Consider the following 20,959-nt stretch of genomic DNA (forward strand, 5'->3'; position numbering starts at 1 on the left):
AGTCAGCTTAGATGGATTTTCCATTTAAACGGTCCAGGATTAAATGGAGTTGGTTGAACAAGCGTAATTCATTCATATAACATTCCCCTTAAAGCACACGCACACATCATGATATCCTTATGAAAATAAGCTGTCTTCCTAGTCACTGGAATTTAAAAGCGAGAGCTGACACTAAACCAATTTGATTAATATATGACATAGTAAATGACTGTTCATTCCCGTGAATTTATAAGCTTCTGTGACGATTGTATCACATTATGTAATTTGCAGGGCTGGGTCCCCTCAGAGGTTACTTCTACAAAAACATACGTTTCATTTGAAACCTGACCAGGGCTCACTCCTGTTCTAGATAGATTCATTATGACAACCTTTAATTGGGCACACTGCCAAAATGCAGCCAGTTTAACAGGCCTGTGTAAATGCAACACGTAGACTAATATCCTTATTTGACTTACTTGTTGAAAATGATTTATTGAATAATACTTGATAGAGAGGACAAAACCTTTCAAAGGGCAGTTCTCCAAGAGTTTAAAAATCCACAAAACTTGGCTGCTTAGAAGAAGGAACTTGAGAAGTTTTAAAAAAAAAATTATATCTTGCCAAACAGTTCTATAACAGAGTACAAGCCATGTGTAGTTTTGGGAGCTGAAATAGTTAATTCCTAACAGAAATTTGTACAAGGCTTTTACTCAGTACATTTGAGGGGCCTGGGTGCACGGAGAATGAGAAAGGCATACATATTTTGAACTATATCATATCCATAACTTTTTAATTCATTTTTAAAAATAAAATAAGGGGAAAGGGCATTCATTCTTGCCCTTAGAAAAGTTTAAAATGACTTCTTAGGTTTGCAGGATCTGACTCAATATAAAGACTTAGATTCAGTTGGCAGTTACCTTGAGAAAATCTTCTATAGACATCACCGAGAATCCTTAGATCAACTGGGAACTTTGCTACTTTGCAAATTACAATGGCAAAATTTACCTAATTAAGTATGCTTTGTAATTTAACACAATTATAGCAAATAAAATTTCAATATGGCTATTCACAGCCATTTCAAGAGCAATTTTCCCTATGATCTCAATTAGAACAATGTTCTTGTGTCCCCTACCCCCCACCTCTGTTGGAGGCAACACACGGTTCATCCTGACAACTGTGGAGTGGAACTAATTCCTTCCTCTTAACGCCTGTCTCCAATTAGCTGGTGGGAAATAGAAATGATTTACTTAAGAGACAGTTTTTCCCACTTACTCAAGCCTATTACTATTCTGATCCAAGCATCACTCAGCTACTAATTTTCTTGGGAAGTGGTACTGTGTAAGGTAAAGAGTCCAAAGTTGCTAACACAGTGACCTAAGCAAGTTACTTAACCTTTGTACAACTCAGTTTCCTTGCTTGTCAAATAAGGTTCATTTTTGCTATGTACTCTTATCATTAATATAAATTTTTAAACATACACTAACAAGACTTAAAGGTGCTTGGCTTACAACAGTGTTCAATGAATTAAAATCATCATCTTGTCAGAGGTGAGTAGGTAAGTAAACAGGTAAGCAAATAATTACAAAACAATGAAATAAAGAAATCATAAAAAATACATATAAGACACAGTGAAAGCACTAAGGAGGGTTAACCCGTGAATCACCTCTATAATATCCCCGAATCCATTAGAATAACTTTGGCAAAAAAGAACTCACTACACCTCATTGGGCAGCTCTAATTACTTCACTATTTTCCCTTAAAAGTAAGTCTTAAAATTCTCTAAAAGTTGCCTTCCATTGATTTTCACCCATTTGTCCTCTCTCTCATCAGTAAAAGTCAAACCCATCTTCTACATAACAGCTATTTTGAAGACAGTTATCACGTTCCCAGATAACAACTTCTCATCGAAGGTCACTTGTGTAGTCCATGTATTCAGGGGCCAATGAGAAAACAAAAGTAGCAAATCAAATAGAAAGACTCCGTAGACTTCAAATTCCTAAGAAGGGCTAAGTTCCAATGCCAACCAATTCCTAATGATGCTGGTGCCTACAGTTAAAAGGAAACCTAAAGGATGCTCTGACTTCAGTAGCCAAGAGTAACACAATTAGAGACTTACATGGGGTGGGGCTGGGGGAGACGGTGGAAGTGGTAGGAATGCCAACTATTTATATCCCTGTTAAACAAGCTGTGAACTCTCCTCGGTCTTTTTTATTTTTCAAGTTCAGGATCGTAGTTTGTTCATCCTGTGCTTCCCTGTACCTAGTTGAAAGCATGAATAACTGAATGGCTTTAACATACATTTGACACACACTACAGTATCCATCATATAATCTCACATTCTTATATTTCAGTAACACAAGAAATAATTACCACAGAAAACACATAAATGGCATTTTAACATATTTATTGAAGTACTGGATAAATACACTGCCTAACTGTACACAATATATTCTTACTTCCTTCATAGAGATAAACAAGATACTTTATACCTATGAGTTAGCAAATGAGGGCCCTCTCAGCTGTGAGAATAATTGTTCATTTCCCTTCCTTCTTTCCCTTCCTTCTTTTTTTCCATCTTTCTTTCTTATTGCTAGATTTATTGGATAATTTTAAACTACAAAATTGTTATTTGATCCTTGCTACAAGTGAAAAAGAATCCAGAGATATATTCAAAAAGTTAGCAAGTTCCAACTTCTCTCATGCACCTGAGAAACCAAATAACCTAGCTGCTTCTTTCATGTTTCTCCATTCTCCTATAAATGAACACATATTGAAATTTTTTTTCTTTATTTTTGATCCAAAACAGGGACCATATTATATACATTTGTGTGCAAGCTTATTATTTTATTTATCATTATTATTATATTTAGAAATTTAAACCCTTTAACTCTTTAAACAAGTAATTTAAAGAGTAAATAATTCCCTGTATGAATCCATGGAGCATGAGTCGGTTGCATTTGAACTTTTGTTCTTTGATTAGAATCTAATACAGTTTTTCACAGAATAACAGTACTTTAACTATGAGTTGATTAGCTTCAGGGACAAGAAGAAATGCCATGTTTTTATCATTTTCTACGAGGAATGAACTACACTAAGAAGAGCTGCCAGAAAGAGACTGATGACAAGGGCTTCTTGTTTACCTAGAACTCTGCATGGACAGAGAGGAGTTAGTTAGGCTGTGATTGAGATGCTCATCACTCCAAACGTGAGTCAGTAACCCAGAACATGACATGGTAGTTGCCAATGAAAAGGCAGCATGGTGACTCAGAAGCATCTTTGCTCTCAAGAGATTACTTCTATTTACAAGTAAGCAATACCTTTCCGTTGAAATACTCCAGAGTTAGACGTGGGATCTAAAGTTTTGATCTCAGTCTTGATTCCACTATTCACCAATTATGGGACACTGGGCAACTCCATCCTTAAATAATCAATAACGTGTGTGTGTGTGTGTGTGTGTGTGTACTACACAGAGTAAGAGGCACTGCTGACACGACACGATAATATCTACCTCACAGGATGACCAAGAAGATCAAATGATTGGCTGCAATGAAAAGTGCTTTATAAACTGAAATGGGATCCCACATCCAAATTATATAGAGACCCTTCTCATAACTCTTCATTTTACGGACTTCATAAACATGTCTGACAGCTCCTTTTTTTTTAATCAGCATCATTCACAAAATATATTGCAACAGAATAGTCCTACAGTCTATCAAAGGGGTTGAAGGCGCCTAGTCTATGTCTACGGTAGAGAATATTCTCTCCATTTACAATTGCTAAAACTAAATCTCAGGCAGGAGACATGACTAGTATGTGTCTAAGTTGGAACTACATTACAGGGCTTCATTTTCTGCAGGATCCAGAGCATTTCCAACATTTACTCCCATGACCTCTTCCTACTCCAAATCTCATGGGATACAGAGAAGACCACGAAAAATCATCTCATGCAGATTTATGTCATGGTTATATAAATATGCTTCAAGTTTGGCTCTTTTTAAGAAGTAATAGATGGTAGTTGTTTCTCTTACTAGTTCTTTCACAGATCAAGGAAACTCTCCCTCCCACACACTGTAAGCCAAAGGAAAAAGCCACCTATAGCTCACCACCACTATTGGCCAAGTACTCACTGCTTCCATTCCAGTTACCTTTCCTCCTCGGAAACAGAGTCCAAATTGTCCACAGGCTATGCTGAAATTTTAGCTCAAGTATTTATTCATAACTTAAAATTCTCATTGCAGATTCTATCAGCATTCTGACACATCACACTGTGTGAAAAGCGTATGTAACTCTTTGATTATAAATATTTATTTTAGGCTCTCTTTGAATTAATCCTAAGATAAATTTCAGATTTTCAAGTAATTCCACAAGATCTATGGTCAAACATGTCCAATGCTACATTAATGATTATGAAATTTTTTCATGACTGTATTACACAGACCTCTACCCTCTTGCATGGAATGTATTTTACATGATATATCTACTGCTTGTGGACTCAGAATCATAACCATAAACACCATTTATTGTTCAACTTTGTTTTCATAGATTATACTGGTGTATAAGTCTACAAGTTTCTGAGCTAATTTCAGACAGCTATGTGATTTTTTTCAAGCTCCTATCTTTTGTTCTTATATCTGGTATACTTTATGTTTTCATATCTTTTGTCATCTTACTTGTCAGTTACTTTTCTCTTGTTGCTATCAATATCTGATTCATGTAGCAATACCTCTCTTTTTTGTAATTTAAGAAACCAATTAAATTAATTTGCTATGCTGCATAACAACTACCACAAACTTAAAGGCTAAAAACAATACACATTTGTTATCTCTCAGGTTCTGTGGGTCAGAGGTCTGGGCATGGCTTAGCTGGGTTCCTCTGTAAGGCTTTAAAGTGCCAGCCAGGGTTGGTTCTCATTCGGTGGCTCATTTGGGTAAGCGTCCACATCTGAGCTTACAGACTGTTAGCAGAATTTATCTCCTGTGTCTGTAGGACTTTGGATGGGTTGTCTCTTCAAAACCAGCAGAAAGGAGAGCAAGACTCTCAAGGAAGTCTTCTAGCAAGATGGAATCTTTTTTTTATTATTATTTTTATTTATTTTTTATTTTTCTGGGGGGGAAGTTAATTAGGTCTATTTATTTATTTTTAGAGAAGGTGCTGGGGATTGAACCCAGGACCTGGTGCATGCTAAGCATGAGCTCTACCTCTTGAGATACACCCTCCCCCCAAAATCAATCTATCTACCTACCTATCTACCTACCTATCTATCTATCTATTTGGGGGGGGGGGTTACTAGGTTCACCTGTTTATTTTTAGAGGAGGTACTGGGGATTGAACCCAGGACCCTGTATGTGCTAAACAAGCGCTCAACCACTAGAGCTACACCCTCCCCCACCAAGATGGAATCTTAAGTTAACATAATTACAGGAATGACATCCTATCACTTTTGCCATGTTCTGCTGGTTAAAAGCAAGTCACTGGTCCCGCCCAAATTCAAGGGGAATGAATTACACAAGGCCATGAACACCAGGAGGTAGGGGTCATGCAGGGCTACTTTAAAATCTGTGAACCACACCAATGAATCCACTTAGAATCAAACGCAAAGTTAGAATAATACACTGAAAACAACAGACGAAGTGGCTTTTGTGAGTTAACTATAACTATTTTTAAGACCTCCATTTTACTTACTCTCTGAATCTTGACAATGTTCTGGATAGCGCAGGCTACTCAATATGTGATTTTTACATATACAGATGCTTTCTTAAGCAGAGGTCACAGCTTGCAAAGAATAACAGTGCTGCCCCGTTTTCTTTCCTCTCTAGATAGGTGGTGAAAATGCTGGCCAACTCATTGGCATTCCTACATTAAAATAGTTTGTTATGAAGTAGGTTGAGTCTTTCTCTGGCTACTGCTCAATTACTGAAGACTGACGAAGCCCTGTAGTCGGTCAGGACCAGGCATTTGCTGGGATGAAATTCCCACAACACTAGGCAAAGTAGAAGTAGGAATCTTCCTTCTCTGATTCCTGGGAAATAGAAAGTTTTCCTCTTAGGCTCTGTGATGTTTTACTGCTTACAGAATTTTGATATTGGTAGGTGAGGATTAAAAAATCCTTGTAAAGGCTGTGTGCAGGAAATACTTGGACAATCTTAGATAAACTTGAACCAAATTGAAACCTCCTTCACCATACCCACCAATGTGGAAGTTGTTTAAATTAGTTTCTTCTCCCAGGTATTAAAGGACAGATCCTGTGCCTTCTTTGGTATCATGGTCTCATACTTAGAATGTGCATAACTCTTCTAGACCAAAGTTGTTATTTGAGCAGTTATTTGGAGAACAAGAAATGTATGCAGTAAGTGGAATGAAGTTTGGAATTCATTCAAGGACAATCAAATGTTTGTCACTTCTGTCAGCATTTGTAACATTTAGGAATTATTTGTTGGATGATGAAATCATCCTTCTCTCTTTTAGACAATACTGGGGAACAAGGCAACTGGACAAGTTTATTCTATTTCCAAATCTTATCTGTAAAACAGTATTCTCTTATTTAAAATCACAATTAAACCTTTTTTTCCCTAGTCACAGCATTTAATTAGCTTGTACTTGTTACAACTATGTGATATTTAATTCCATAGTGCAAATTCAAAATAATGGAGAGTTGAGCAGTATAGGAATCTTCAAGACCACAACTGAAACAATGAAATGATGTTCAAAATCACCCAATCTGTAAATAAAATTTGGCTTACTCATTTTCATATAACTGCATGTTGCACATAAGTTAGTGTGGTAGAATAATTATTTGAGATATTAACTGATTTTTTTCATTTGCTCTACAAGACATGGGGGTCACCATTAATCCCAAGAAAGAGTATCAGACCAGGCCAAAACAAAGATGTTGAATTACTGAGTTCTAAATTCAAATGCTGAGGTTCATAGTAAAAGCCAAATATTTGACAGTACATGTGATCTAGTATACCAATTTTATCCCATGCTCCCTTCCCTCAACTACCTCTACATGATAAGAAACTTCTAAAAAAAAAAGCTAAGGAGGTAGAGTATGGAGAGAATTCAAAATAGTTAGACAAGTCTGGAAACTATGCCCTTCTCACCCACCAGAAACAGGCTGGTGGGATAAAGGGCAGCGTGTTTGGTTTGGGGATAGTAGAGAAGAAAAGACATTACTCACTTTGTCTTAGTGGAAGGGGATAGCAGGCTTCAGAGAAAAGTCCTCATGCCACCCTGGTGGCCAGAATACAAATGGTGGTGTGACACATGGATTTAGGACTGAAAGAGGCTTAAACTCACATGTCCACACTCTCAACTCAGGTTTCCCTGGGCTCTAGACTAGCATATGAAATATCCAATGGATTCCAGAGGGACTCAGGGATTATCAGAGAAAGAGAAAATGGTGGTTCATCTGCCAGAATGTTCATCGTTGATAATGCCTGGTCAGGTGGACAAGACTTGGACAGTTCCCACCAGGAATCTGAAGGACAAGGCTGCCTCTTGGCAGGTAGGTGGTATCAAGGATCCAGAGCTCCGTCAGCACTGGCAGGAGGTCCAGGCTGCCTTTCCCTCCACCTCAAGTTTCCTTCTGAGTGGCCATAAAACTTGTCAAGGCCAAGAACCAGTGGGATGAGAGGTCAGCTTGGAACCACACACTTTTCCCCTCTTCTCTGCAGTGGTACCTATACATGCTTCTCAGACACTGGGGATAGGTGCACATACAACAGACAATTTTTCAAATTATTGACTTGGACTAAAGTTACCTGGAAGGGACTAAATTAACTTCCTGCATCAGGCCAAATAGGGAGGAGTAAGAAAAATTAAATGTGATTACAAAAAGAACCAAAGTTACTCTTTTGCATACCTGAGTATGTGACTTCAATTTATATCCATCATATCTGTATGTGAGTAGGTACAATTATAAATTTTGAAATACAAATATTTAAAAATACTTTTAATTGTGTGCAATAACAGTTCTATTTCTTTGGAGATAATGTAGTCATTAAACTTTAAGCAGTCAGGTAGATTCTTATTGTCTTTCCATTAAAGCCGTTCTTTTATTATATCTCTGTTGAGATCGTATGTCCCTACGTGCGATTTTGGGTTTTGAAATTAAGAGATCTGAACCATTTTTGTCCTATTGTTTTCCCTAACATAATCACAGAATAAGTCAAATGATGGTAGAGAATCAGATATGCCGTAAGCACACAAAAGCAACCTACTTTTCATAAGTATAAGTCAGCACACGACTAAAGAGGACCCTCAGTCAAATTTATACTTCTAGGAATATGTAAATTTCTCCAAGTTTTAATGTGTTTAGCACATATCATGTACCCTGATTACATATGCAAGAGCGCCACACACATACATTTTGAAAGAGAGTATTTCTGCTCCATGGTAGGGCTGCCCAAGCTTTGAACTGTCTTTAAAAATAAACTTTTCAGATTCACATGTATTTCTTAATTATAGCAATAAGAATACAATAAATATCTATACCCTAAGTGGTCAGAAAATTGCAAACAATTTCAATTTTAAAAGAAGACGCTATCCCTGTCAAAAGCAAGCCACTCATTTACCATGACCACACAGGATCATTCGGAAGAAAAAAAAAATGAAAGAAATTTGTTTTATTTCACTACATGAGGTTTGAAAAGGAAATATGTGCTTTAAATATCTAATTAAATGCAAGCCTGGTGTAGCAGGTCACCTTCATCACCTCTGTGTGTGTGTATGTGTGTGTGTGTGTCTTGATAATTGATCTCATGTTCCCAATTACTCCAGGAGAGCATTTCAGTACGAAAATGAATGAGGCAATCTGAGACAGATGTCCAGTCCTGCTTCATAAAATTACCTGAATAACTATCATCACATTTAATTTTAAATATAAATTATAAAAACCATAAAATCCATAAAAAGTGATGATTTCTTCCTCCAAATCTGAGAGCTCACTTTTGATAGCCAGAGAAAGCTGAAAGATAGCTGAAAGGCTAGTGGAGCAGTTAGAGGATGGAGTGTGGACCAAGGCCATTGGATTCAAAACTAGGCTCTACTGCATACAAAGGGTGTGACCTGGGCAAGTGAGTTAACCAACATGTGCCTCCCGTTTCTCTTATCTTGCTATTATCTGAAAGGTTTTGCTGTCATGATTCCTAAATGCATAACACATTTGGCCAGCATCTGAGAGATGACAAATGTTTGCTGTTGCTATACTCATTGCCATCACCATCCCCACCAGCTGCTGCACCGCTCAGTTATCCTGCATTTGCCTTACACTCCAACATCAGGCAGAGAGTCCTGGTGTGGGGGAAGTTCCCCTTATAGAAGAGACAACCACTGAGACCTGTTGTGATAGCCTTTGATGTCTTGTGAGCTATCCTCCTTAAATTCTGGGAAATAATGTAAAGGTTTTTACATTTTTGTTCTCTCCTCTTAGATTGAAACTTTATAGACTACGGAACTGTTTTTTTTTAAATGAGATGTAATTCATATACCACAAAATTCACCCTTTCAAAGTATGTATTTCAACTATCACCCCTGATTCCAGAACAATTTCATCACCCTCCAAAATCTAGAAGCCACAGGGAAATAAATTTTGCATTCAGTGTACAAACTGTGGGAATTTTAGTACAATTACTGTTTCACTTAGTATATTACTGTGGGATAGACTCTTAGCTGCTCACACCAAAATTTATCCTCCCTTCTTCCTGCCCAGTATAATGACTGCATGGTCAGATTCCCCTGCACCTAGGCATGGCTGTGCAACTAAGCCCTTACCAATGAGCTACTGAAGGAAATACTAAGTGGCAGCTACTGGGAAATCCCTTGTGAGCCAGCTGGTTTATGCCTTTTTTTTTTTTTTTTTTAATCACCTTATCATTTGTCTCTTCCTCCATCCCACCGCCTAGAATGAGTGTAATGGTTGGAGCTCTTGTAGCCACTTCAGATCACAAAGTATCCTTGAGAATGAGAGTCAGAAGGGAGGAGGATTTAGGAGAAAAAGAGAATGAGCCTGGGTCCCCGGTACCTCTGATCATATGGGACCTGAGATGTCTCTCTCTAGAAAACTCCTTTTACAGAGGAGAGAAGCAAATGTCTATGCTTATGACACTATTTGAGGAGGTTTCAGTCACATACAGTAAATTCAATACTAAATTTAATACTAAATACCAACCTGTTTCCCAGATTCCCATCAGTGTCATACATTTTGAGTTGCCAAGAAGGTAAGGGTACTTGAAAAATTAAGGCCAATTTTTTCTGCTCTTTGTTAAAATTCTACCAAACTGGAGTTCAGTCCAGGACACCATAGTTATCAGCAACTTACTTAACTTAGCTTCCTACGTATAATCTCCACAAACTCACTCATTCATACTTTGGGGCATATGTAACACATGAAGACCAACAGTCCCCATAGAAACTTGAAATACTAACCAGAGGTTGTACTTTCAAACCAATTTACTGAACTGTACTTTCAAACTGGAGGCAAGCAGTCATCTGAACATACATATATCCACACTCAAATCCATTAAAGGCCACAGAGTATGCAAAGCCATTATTCTATGTAGGAATATAAATGTAAACAAAATGAGGTCCACCTGAAATGTTGGGTTTTCAGCAACTCCACTGAATCTGCTTCATGTATGTATGAATGCTTCATATAAAGTTCAACCTGCTTCCTATAAGGTTCAACCCTTTAAAAACCAAAAATAAATCAAGTACTATTTCTGAAGACTTTCTCATTAAAAGGATGAAGTGCCCTAAAATGATACCTATAATCTATGCATTTCGCTGTTATTCTGGTGAGCTTACCAAAACAAAAACATTTCGACAGTTAGAATTAAAATATTAATATTCTAAACTCCTAGAGAGCCAGGACTGTTCAGCTCAGCTTTATATCTCTTGGTAGTATCTAGACTAGTGATTTGAATGGTTGCTAAGATGAATCAGTGTTATTTATACGTGGGTCATTTTAATCATTTAAGTAACAGATCAGTTTTGCAACCTTGAGTAAGTTCCTTTTCTTTTTCATTTCTTCATCAGTTAGGAGAGGAAATCATCCTCTTCCTAGGATTAATGAGATATGTAAGCAGAGTGCCTTAGGCAGCAGCAGGTGCAGAAGAGGGAGACAATAAATGATAGCTGGAGTTCTCATTACTGTTGTTACTGTTATTTTTATTGTTATTAGATTATTATTACTCTGCTGAAGATTCTATTCTGTGTGCTGGGCAAAGTACTGTAAAACATAGTCCTTGCTTGAAACATGTATGAAAAAGATAAAATGTATGAAAAGATAAATGAAGGTGCCAAGTAGGAGAGATGCTACAACAAAGGGAAAACACTCTTGGAACAGGATCCCAGAATTAATTCCTAGTCTGATTTTTTTGACTCCTTTGTGCCCCACTGGCCGCCTAGCCAAATCCTTGCTTCCCTTTTTCCCCCTCATCCCCTCTTAGTTCCTCCACCATATCCTACCCTCTGAGATCTCACAACTTCCTGCAGATCATCCCTGCAGATTAGGAATCCGGTAATGGACTGCCCTGAGGCTTGAGCCAATGACTCTCCACATCTGCATAGGGCCCACTGGGCAGCCTGAGAAGGCAGGGCACTGGCTATTTCCAGGAGCTAGGACAGTGAGTGAGTGCCATGGGAGAGTTCAGAGAGAAAGCTTCCTAGAGCAGGTGAGAGGAAGGTTGGGTTAATAAAGTGAAGAGGGAAGGAGGCCATTCTAGGGAGAAGATGCCCCATGAGCAAAACACCAAACAGATCATTTCATACAGGACCAAAGTGCGTTCTCAGCAAGCTGCAGTGATAGAAGTCTAAACAGATACTTTCAGAGACATGGTTAGAGATAAGCAGGGGCCACACTAAGGGGTTTTGACATTAAACTGTGTTTGACAAGCTTGACGTTCCTGAAACATATAATTACCTTTAACATAAAATACTCGTGTATTAACAGACGCACATTACCATATATAAAATAAGTAAACAACAAGGACCTGCTGTATAGCACAGGGAACTATATTCAATTTCTTATAATATACAATAGAGAAGAATCTGAAAAGAAAATATATATGTATGCATATGTATAACTGTACACCTGAAACTAACATTGTAAATCAACTACTCATCAATAAAAATTTTAAGAAACAAAAAACAAGTACTCGTTGTGTTAAAGGCAAAGTGGAGCTTTAGGAATATTATGTTGGTAAACGTACATGTAGAATGGATGGGCAGCCAGTTGTTTGTGGAGAATCAGAAGGAAAGTGAATCTACTATAGGAAGGAAGACCTGACTCCAGAAACACATAATTGGCTCTGCCATAAAAAATAACTTGAGTAAAAAAATTTTTTTAAGTTTTATCAAATAGCAACATTAAGGGATTTGAGGTTTCCATTAAATATCTAATTTGAAACAGTATCCAAGGCTGCAGAATCATCCAGACCATGTTTATTTTAAAGGGCAGGAAAGCAAGGTCAGAAAGTTACATGCCTTGCTCAAAGTCTCACAGTCATTTGGAAATAAAGTCTCAAGCGGACAGCACAACCACCCCTCAGGTTTTAGGCTCTTTAAGCAGCACTTGTACATTAAATCTCACATTTTTAGTTTTGGTAAAACGAGTTAATTAAAGATAAAGATATTTCTCTTAGCAAAAGTTACATATGTATAATTATGTAATACAGATCTTTATTCTTTCTATTAGTAATCATTTCCCTCTTTTTCAACATCAAGTTAAAATCAATCTTAAGAAGGTAACACAAACGAAAACTAAAATGTGCTCCTTTTCAAAGCTTTCCACTGAGTAACAATGCAGTTATTTTTAAAATTGAAGTATAGTTTCTGTACAATAGTATATAAATTACAGGTGTACAATGTATGGTTCACAATTTTTTAAAGATACACTCCATTTACAGTTATTGCAAAATACTGGCTATATTCCCCATGTTGTACAATATATCCTTGTAGCTTATTTTATATCAAATAGTTTGTACCTCTTAATTCCCCCTATATTGCTCTTCCTCCTTCCCTATCCCCACTGGTAACTAGCTTGTTCTCTAAATCTGTCAGTCTGCTTCTTTTTTGTTATATTCACTAGTTTGTTGTATTTTTTTAGATTCTACATATAAGTGATACAGTATTTGTCTTTGTCTGACTTATTTCACTTAGTATAATGCCCTCTAAGTCCATCCACATTGCTGCAAATGGTAAAATTTCATTCTTTTTTTATGGCTAGGTAGTATTCCATTGTGTATATAATATATATTTCACATTTTTTTTATCCATTCATCTCTTGATGGACACTTAGGTTGCTGCTATGAACACTGGGGTGCATGCATCTTTTAGAATTAGTGTTTTTGTTTTTTTCAGATATATACTCAGTAGAACTGCTAGTTCATGTGGCAGTTCTATTTTTAGTCTTTTGAACAGAAGTATGGCATTAGTTTTCTTACCTAAAAGTTACTATTAACAAACTCAAAATGGTATACGGAATCTTAAAATCAACATGTAGAGATTATATCTATTCAATAATATCATTCTAGTAAATAATGTTCTTTTAATGTTTTGCTTCAGTTGGCCAGCCTCAGTATAATCTGTTTAAAGGTCAACATTTCTACCTACTCTGAAACAGAACCTACTCTAAAAAAAAAAAAAAAGTATCCATATGAGAAAATTTTAAAAATAACCTCTAAGAGGATGTGCTACACCAAAGGGACATTTTGCTCCTGCCCACAACACACAATATTTGCTCATATTTTCTTAAATTCAGGTGAAAGAATTTGGACCCTCAGTTACATGATTCCATTAGGCTAACTCTCAGAGTCTACTCAGCCCCTCTCTATGCAGACACCTTGTGCCAAATGACCTTGTAATTAACCATTCCTCTCTAGCCACCTCCAACTAGTGATGAACAGTGCCTTCACTCACAACTAAGTCATAAATGAAATAAGAAATTGAAAGATAGGCATACAAAAGATGGGCATTTACACTTCTCACTCGGGCTGTTTCAGCACCACCTTATAAACAACTAAGGAACTCCTTTGAAAGTTATTTGTCTTTCCATGAGATGCACTAGCTTCTTATATTAAGGAAGCAGTAAATTATTCGTTGGTGCCCCAGGTGATTTTCTGAGGTGTAATTTAAATTATAGACCATGTAGTTTAAGCTTATTAGGAAAGTTCCCAAGTTTCTAACCAGCAACTAGTCAGCTCCTCACATCGATAACTTTTCCTAATGATTTTTGATGTTTCTAAGTATGCTAGTTTACTTTAGGATAACTCTAAGTGGAGATTATCTTAAGAATACTAACTTAAAGGAAGAAAGTTCAATGCATGCCTAGAATAACTGATTTAAGTTTGAAATTTCACCATTCCTGACAATGTTCTTTTGGGGAAGGACCTTACAATATGAAACCTGAAAAAATGCTCAAAAAAGAGTCCTAAAATTCATGTGTTATTTATGTGTTTCTAACGGATGTTAAATTTTTTAAAGAGAATTATGTTTTTTATTTGAGAGGTTGTTTGATCTTAAAAATCTGCTTGCATGAGAGTTGGGATTCTTAGTGCTTCACATTTTATGATTTCCAGTGTCTTTTAGATAATTAATCTTGTTATCTATTTGTTGTTTGGAGTAAACGACAGAATCTTAGCAAATGGAGGACATCTCAGCAGCTAGGAACTCTATAAGCTGGAAGGAAGTTAGAACTTGATATAGAAAAAAATTTTTTTCCTTAAATGATAATTTTTTTCAGTTAATTCCAAAGGTCAAGTGTGAGAAAGTAGTCCCTCTCCTTAAATACTGAGATTCATCATCTTGACATTATTTACTAGAGTTGCAGTTCATGAACTGATAGGAGGCTGCGTGATCTTGTGGTCCGTTGTCCTACATCTGACTACTCCTTAATTATATTGCAAGGCAAAAATGTGAACAGTGTATATATTAAATCTTGGGCACTGAGTTTTGTCACTTTATGTTTCAACGATTTGTCAGTTCAACCACGGCTAATAAAAACAGCATTTATTTTGTGCTATTTGCCAAATATTATCCTGAAGGTTTTATTATGCATGTATTTAAAAAGACTTGAATCATAAAAGCTGCAGTGAATAATAAAGTAAACTTTTCTGTGAACCACTAGCCATTTAAACATGTACTTCCATTTTACCATATATTTTTAAAATAAAATATTAAAGATGGGGTTAAAGTGGACTATGCACATCTCCCCAGTCCAACTGTCCTTCTCTCCCTGCCCAGAGGAACGCTAACATTACAAAGTTGAGCATATTTTTCCCACCTCTGTTTTTTTACATAAGCATTTTCTATAAACAGTATCTAATAAACATTTATGTGATACTAAAGTTGATATAAATGGTATCATATTATAAAATGGTATAATTTTCCACTCAACATTTATTTTTCAGATTTATCTGTATTAATGTATGTAGCTCTAATTATCTATTTTAATTACTCTGATAGCAGTTTATTGTAAGAATAAACCGTAAGTTATTTATCCATTTACCTTCTGATCGATAGTTAAGATTTTCTTTCAGTTTTAGGCTATAACATTCAAAACTTCATGGAAGATATGTATAAGTTTCTAAAGGGAAACTGGTGAGACTGAACAGATGCACATATTCAGCTTTATAGACATGGGAAAGCAGCTCTTCAAAACAATTCATACCTCAACAGCAATATAGGAGTACATCTTACTACCATTCTTCCTCACTGACATTGCCTTTGTTAGTTCTTTTAATTTTTTGCCAATCTGATGGGTATCAAATGCCATGTCCTTCTTATTTCAATTTGTAGATTCCCAATGACTAGTAAGATTGAACATATCTTTAATGAGTATTAGCTATCCTTGCCTCTTTCTGATGATCCTCTTTTCCCCTCCACTGGGCTGTCTTTTTAAACATGATTTCTAGTTCTTTATATACTGCAGATATAATTTTTTGCTAGTTACATACATTGCAAAAAATGTCTCCCAGCCTGGGTCATATCTTCTTACTTTGCCCATGGAGTCTTTAGATATTAAACGTTTAATGACATATTAAATGACATATTAAACATTTAATATAATTTAAAGCATCAAGATTTTTCTTTACAGGTTGCTCTTTATATCTTAAGAGAATCTTTCTGAGTTCATAAACAAATTATTCTATACCTTCATCTATAAGTTTTAAAGTCATTCTTTTTGCATATAGGGTTTAATCTGTCTGGAATTTATGTTTATATACAGTGAACATTTATTAATACATCTTTTCTCAATTATTTGTAATGGTAATTCCGTCTTAAGTCCTATGTATGTGCCTATAGGTTTTTTACTCAACTATGTTGGTCTATTTGTCTGCTTATGTTCTAAAATCATACTGTTTCAGTTTTTATAGCTTTGTAGGATGTCTTAATAGGTAGAGCACGGTTCCATCTCCTTTCTTCTTTAAAAGTATACTGCTTACACTAGATACATTCATTAATTTGTGGCGAGTTTGGCATCCTTGTGATATTGACTCCCTATTCATAGACACTGTATATCTCTTCATTTATTTGTCTTTTTTTAATCCTTCAGTAAAGGTTTATAATTTTATCCTAAGAAATTTTGATCAGCGATATGATACAGTCTGGTGTAATGAAAAGGAGACATTAACATAAAAACGCAATGTCATGTGTGCACGCAGTTAACCCCCCACGCTCTCCTAGAGAATCAATAGACACATTATATTTTCTGATGACCCAGTTAGTTTCTCAAGGCATAAGACCAACCAACTGACAAGTCTCTTTGGCAGCTGGCAGCTGATGAGCAGTTAACTATTTCAAACAATAAGAAATGAAAAACACAGTTTGCTATTGTAAACAATCTGTGTTTTTTAAATTTTCCCCGCTCTTTCCTCTTTCTCTTATTTAAATCCTACTTTGTCTTTTTTGATGAAATTAATTATTAGTTCCTTTGGCTTCATCTGTATACAAGTAAGGAACATGCTATGAATGAACTTTATCTTTGAGTTATTCATTGATACTCCATTCAGGTTTTCTACTTCTTTCAGACCTCAGTTCTTACAGTTTTATTACAATTATGAGTAGTATCTTTCAAGAATTACATTTCCAATTGGTTATTACTACTGCAAAATGGAGCTACTGTTGCCTATCCTGGGTTGTTCCAAGGAATTTGTATCAAGCCCTTAGTAAAGTGTTTGGGGTACATTTGGCCTTCTGTAAGCTTCCTCTGTCTTTTCCACAGAAAACGTAGAAATAACATAGGTTATTAGTTTAGAATACCAAAAAAAAAATCAGAAAGTGTAAAGTTATATGAAATATTTATATTCTGAACTTAAAGTATTTTTTTAATAGTTCATGACTGGTAGAGACATAACAAGTTAGGTAAGTCTTGCAAACACAGGCAAATAAAAACATGTAAAACCCTCACAAGGTAACATATTATATATACTTTGTAGGGTGTTCTGATTTTCTCTCTGTGATATGTTACGTAACTCAAAGTAGCAACAGTACTAGAAATCAAACCTAGTCTTCTTGTCTCAGCACATTTTCCCAAGGAGGGAGTTTGGTAGCCAATTCAAAGTATACCTGTAAGCACACCCCATACATCAAAGATGGAACTAAAACATGCTTCTACTTTCAAACCATCTGGCCCCTTCAATATCACTGTGTATCTATCCTTTGCATAAAATCAGTAAAGAAAAGATATGATGGTCACTAATTAATAAGGCTTTTTGAAGCTAGAAGTAGCTTTCAGCACTTATGCATTTGCAGTTAAATGTTAGTTCCTTCTTCTCTTCATTCCACACATACTTGTGCAAGGCAACAAGATCAAACTTTTGTTTGGGGAAAAGGTAATTCTGTTAAGAGTGTGCTGAATGCAGACGGGAAGATGCTAATGAGAGAGCAACAAAGTGAGTCATTCTTCAGTAACTTAATGTTCCTGATACATTGCTACTTCCTGGTATTTCCGTCCAGTAAATACTCTAAAATAGTAGCCACCTTAAAAAGTATAATTAAGCAAATTAAATTATTATCTTCAGATGTTAGCAGTTAAATTCTAATGTTTCCTTTCCCTTGGCAGGGTCGGCGATGAGGTTGGTAAACACCTTGAGAACATATGGAAACAGTTATAGTCCATTTTACATACATGTATATGTGTTGGTTGAACTAACTTTTCCCAGTTCACAGAAATACAACTTGAATCCCCAGCCCTTGCCCCAGTCCTCCCAACTGAGGGAGAAAAAAATAATTTAATTTAAAGCAAAATCATTTTTTATAAATTGCATTTTTGGTTTTAGTTGAGCTTTGAGAATTACTGACTTAACCTTAAAAACAACTCCGTCTTTTCACACATGATCATTAAAGACAGGCATTTCTCAAGGTCCTCTCCTGAAAGTTCACCTCTATTCTACAACTGACACCTCTGTCTTACCAGTCATTAAAAGGGACATGATACCCTGAATTGGAAGAAATTATGATTTATTTTATAGTAAATTATTTAAATAACTTTTCTAACAAGGTAGAGTGGCTTAAATAAGTGCCTTGTGAACCACAACGCTATAGACACTTGAGGTTTCCACTAACTACATACTGAAAAAAATCTCATTTTGTAGTGAATTTCATGTTAATTATTATCCTGATTTTGTTGCATCCAGCTGACAGCACAAACCAACATGATCTGAATCCTGACTATTCCAATAATGAATAACAGCCTTTGACAAACATCCTATTTCTGCAAACGACACAAATCACATACACGCAGAGTTTCAGGCAACGATTAGAAGTTCAGTTGCCGGTCGTGGATTCTAGACAAATGGCTCACTTAGATTGTTTTTCAAAGCATGGTGAATGGAATTAGCCCTCTGAGAGGAAGCTAACTAGAAAGTTTTTCTAATGCAACGTGAAAGTCAGTTCATGCCAAAAAGCCCTAGTTGAGCAGGAGTTGAGGAACTGTCACTTAAAGGTCAAAAATGACCAAAATAAATCAAGCTTTTAGATGAAAGAGTTCTACAAACAAGTTGTAAGTAAAGCTGTTCAGGCTTTCAAAGGTTATCTGAAAGGATAAAGAAAGGGTACAAGAGAAGAAAAATTAAAGACCTAAAAAGAGGATAGCAATAATTTTACCCAGAAGTATGACAAGGTGTTAACTACATTTAATGCTACCTCTGTCCAAACCATTACACATATTGGGGATAAATTTGTTTCTTCCACAACTATAAATTTCTGCTAGGCAAATAATCCCTGAATTCACATGCTTTGTTATAAACCCATACCCTGGCTTGAAAGGACCTTATGGAAGATAATCCCAAGTAGTTTTTCATCACCTCATTAAAAACTGAAGTCTTGCATACCACTTTAGCCATAACAACTTTGCATTTAGAACGATTTTCATTTATAAGGCCCTTTTCATGCAGTCTGTGATAGAATTCTTATGGTGTTCTCAATATAAAAATGTCAACAATAGGGCAAGAGAGAATAGTCATGGTGGGCTTTATCCATCAACAAACCTAAACACAACTAAACACTCAGCATACGCAGGTGCAAGGGTAGCTAAGCAGCTGAGACTCCACATGGATCCTGGCCTTAAAAAGCAGGGTGAGTAGTCCGTAAGGGAGGTAAAACACATCCGCAAAATGTCACTGGGCTACTAGGGAGGATTTACTTGAAAGCAGATAGAATCGTACAAATATTATGTTGTGCCACCGTTTTTCCCCTCTCTCCCACTTACCTTTGTGAAATGGATTTTGTGACCTACACCAAGGTTTCTTGTTCCTGATTCTCCCATTCTGCTGCCAAGGTTTCTCCCAATGTAGCAGAAATTCACATAAAAGAGGCACAAAAGGAATTTCACTTCTCTGGCTCTTAATACAAGTGACAACTCATGTTTGAACTCTTCCCTTTGGACCAACACAGGGATTATGGTGATTTATCTCTTCATGTCATTTGGAAGGTAAAGTTACACTTGAAAGTTTGCTATCCTTTGGATCAAATGAAGTTCTCAGAGAGACAAACCTCCCAAAGAAATTATTAGAATTTTGTAAACTTATTAAGAGGCTGAACTAGCTGCTGGTATTCAGGAAGCTTCGATCTTTCCTTTTCCCTCACATTTTCTTGTGCAACTCCAGTTCTGACTGTTTGTGTTGGTCTATAGTTTCTCTTTCAGCTTTATTAAAGGCTTCCCCCAACTCAATTACTTATGACCTCAGTAGATTTGGGAAAATTCAGCAGCACACAGTTTTCATTGTGATGTAAATCCATGTAATATTATATAATAATAAAGTTCGGGACACCCTTCAGTGTTGCCAAGTGACAAAAACTGTTTTTAGTGGCATGGCTTTGACCATTCCATTATGTTCATAATTAGTTTATATTATTTAATTTCCTTTATGGTATAAATTATGTAATAATTAGACATGAAATATGTATATAGTATCCATACAGTAGCACTTTCCAGGACCTGGCCTAAACCAAATCCAAAATGAGCTAACATACTTCAGATACTGAATAACACTAAATGGGACAAAAATGAAAATAACATTATTAGATACTGTTCACTCACAAAGTCATAAAACTTGGGCAGCAACACGTGTAGATCACAAAAAAAGCCTTGAGCAAACAATGAAAGTTTAAAAGGCAGTCTCTGCATTTTCCCAGTTTCATATATTTACAAGTAAAATATATAGTACATGAAGCATTTGAAAATTAATCATAGTACCCTTGGGAAACATCAACACTGTTTCTGCCCATGCTGGGACACAAGCTTTGAAAAGGATGTGAACGCTCATCATAGAGAAGATGGAAATGACAAAAACAGTAAGAGGTCACCTGGGAGTGGCTACTCAGAGAGACAATTTACTCAGGGTCTGGAAGAGAAGTTTATGAAATAAATATGCCAAACACCTTTGTGAGAGAAGGCTATAAAAAAGCAAGGTAGAGAAGGTGTATTTGCTTTGGAGGGATTCTCCTACCATTTTATGATTGGACAAGAAACCCACCA

At 36.2% G+C, this 20,959-nt stretch overlaps 1 protein-coding gene across 2 annotated transcripts in view; it reads right to left on the reverse strand.

The window, feature by feature from the left end:
* ADAMTSL1 (ADAMTS like 1) overlaps positions 1-20,959 on the reverse strand; it is an 825,746-nt gene that overhangs the window by 586,566 nt on the left and 218,221 nt on the right. The window lies entirely within an intron of this gene.

The sequence above is a fragment of the Camelus bactrianus genome, chromosome 4, assembly GCF_048773025.1.
Source record: "Camelus bactrianus isolate YW-2024 breed Bactrian camel chromosome 4, ASM4877302v1, whole genome shotgun sequence".
NCBI classification, from domain to species: domain Eukaryota; kingdom Metazoa; phylum Chordata; class Mammalia; order Artiodactyla; family Camelidae; genus Camelus; species Camelus bactrianus.